General features: G+C 43.5%; 1 pseudogene; it reads left to right on the top strand.

Annotated features, from left to right (window-relative positions):
* Nucleotides 1-1,677: 1,677 nt before the first annotated feature.
* LOC105543552 lies at nt 1,678-2,200 on the top strand (annotated as a pseudogene).
* The last annotated feature ends 285 nt before the right edge of the window (nt 2,201-2,485 follow it).

Here is a 2,485-nt window from a genome sequence, read left to right as displayed (position 1 = left end):
TTTTTTTTCTTTTTTTTTTTTTTTTGAGATGGAGTTTCGCTCTTGTTGCCCAGGCTGGAGTGCAATGGCACGATCTCAGCTCACTGCAACCTCTGCCTTCTTCTGGTTTTAAGCGATTCTTCTGCCTCAGCCTCCCGAGTAGCTGGGATTACAGGTACCTGCCGCCACTCCCGCCTAATTTTTCTATTTTTAGTAGAGACAGGGTTCCACCATGTTGGCCAGGCTGGTCTCAAACTCCTGACCTCGTGATCCACCTGCCCTCAGCCTCCCAAAGTGCTGAGATTACAGGTGTGAGCCACTGCGCTCAGCCCAACAAACTCCTTTTTATATATAGATATATCCTATTAGTTCTGTCCTTCTAGAGAACCCTGACTAATACACTTCCTCATGATCAGTAATTTGTACCTTACCTTCTGGGGCTTTCAGGGACTTCAGTCTAGTTACAAATTTAGGAAAGAGAGAGATGGTGGGGGTGAGTCCTGCAGAGGATTATTACGGGATCTTTAGACAAGGGGGAACCAGTCTTCTCAGATGATGGAAGGGTTGCTCCTAGTAGCAAAGAAGATTCAGCAGAACTTGGGGTTTAAGTTTCCAGCTTCACTGGAATCTCCCCATATATCCCCTTCCTGGTTCTCAGGGCCCCTTTCCTTCCCAATCAGTACCCTTACTTTGACAAAAGGGTACTCCATGGCTGCAAATTCAATTTGCCTTGTAATTCAGCTACCCACAAAATTAGGCTTTGGATTTAGTTTCCCTGTGCCTGCAGGAGATTACGTTTTCTTTCAGGGCAGTCATTGGAGCTTCTGGATTCTTAATGTGAGCCTTGAGCTGGAAATTTGAAGTCCCGGGCTCATCATTTTCTTTCCTTATGTTCTCCAGCCCAATGAGAAGCATGTTCTCCTTATTTTCATTAAAAGGATCTACAACATCAAATTCTTAGTAACCTAGAGCCTAGCTTTCTGTAAAACTTGATTACAGGTCTCTAAAGGTAATAATTTTACATTACTGTCTTGTCATTGCAGGACATAAAGTATCAGTGCCCTCTTTACCTCTGGAAATAGGCTCATTAATGCCTGTAAATCTAATCAGATCAGAAAATCAATTCTAGATAAGCCAGAACCAATTCAAAGAAATCATCCTAAGATTCTGCTCCTCTGGAACTACTCTAAGTACTGGATTTTTTTTTTTTAAGTGCCATAATTGACCTTTCAGTGAGAGAATTCTCCCAGTTGAGTTTAAATTCACAGAGAGCAGGCTCCAGACACCCAGCACAGACTGAGTGTCCTCTGGCAAGCCTGATCCAAGAAGACCTTCACTTCACTCCTTCCCTTAGAACATCTTGAGTTTCTCCTTTAGGCTTTGACAAAATAGTTGAGTCTGAATTCTATAAATACAGGTTACTGAGAAGATTGTTTTGCCGGGGAACATTTTCTAAAGCCCCAAGTGTTAATAGGTGATGGTGTAATAATCTCCTGTGTCCTATTAATTTCTGAGGTTCTGAAAGAACCACACTTATTCTTAGGAGAGACATCTGGTCTTGAAGGTACTGAAGAAACCCCAGCTTTATCCAGGTATCGAGGACCTCTCTGAAGGACTCTGAGCAGAATTTAACATTGAGGAGTGATTTCTTTAAATTTTAATTTTACTGAAGAAATTTGGCTCTTCCTGTCCTCCTCAATGGTACAGAATCAAGGTGAAAAGAAGATCCCCACGTGGGAACTTCACATCCACAGACTCGCCTCAATATCTGTGTGGGGAGGGTAAAGACAGACTGACCTGAGCAGCTCACAGGCCAGACGCCCGTGTTTTCCAAAGCCAAGTACAGTGTCAGGTGCTTCAGCATCAGGAGAAATGAAGAGATTGCCGTTCACTGCACACTCTGAGGGGCCAAGGCAGAAACAATCCTGGAGAAAGGTCTAAAGGTGTAGGAATGTGAGTTAAGAAAACAAAAAAAATAACCCCTCAGACACTAGAAACTTTGGTTTTGGGATCCAGAAACACACTGATATAGGTATCAAATATGACTCAAGCACTGGTATCTATGACCTGGACTTCAATGTGGTGCTGGATAGGCAAGGTTTTAGCATCGCAGACAAGAAGTGTGGGACAGGCTGCACTGGGGACAAACAGAGTCAGTAAAGAGGAGGTCATGCAATGGGTCCAGCAGAAGTGTGATGGGATTATTCTTCCTGGTAAATAAGTTCCCATTTCTACCCAAAAGGCCAATACAAAGTTTTCAGTGGGGAAGTGGGGGGAAAGGAAAAGAAATGTAAACTTTAATTCACAGGGTAAGATATATATATATATAATTTTCATACCGGATCTCACTGTCACCCAGGCTGGAGTGCAGTGATGCAATCTTGGCTCACTGCAACCTCAGCCTCCTGGGCTCAAGTGATCCTCCCACCTCAGCCTCCTGAGTAGCTGGGACTACAGGCACACACCATCACGCCTGGCTAATTCTTTTTGTATTTTTTGTAGAGAC

This window comes from Mandrillus leucophaeus, unplaced genomic scaffold (genome assembly GCF_000951045.1).
Source record: "Mandrillus leucophaeus isolate KB7577 unplaced genomic scaffold, Mleu.le_1.0 Scaffold285, whole genome shotgun sequence".
Classification (NCBI taxonomy): domain Eukaryota; kingdom Metazoa; phylum Chordata; class Mammalia; order Primates; family Cercopithecidae; genus Mandrillus; species Mandrillus leucophaeus.
This window is presented reverse-complemented; position numbering and strand designations above follow the sequence as displayed.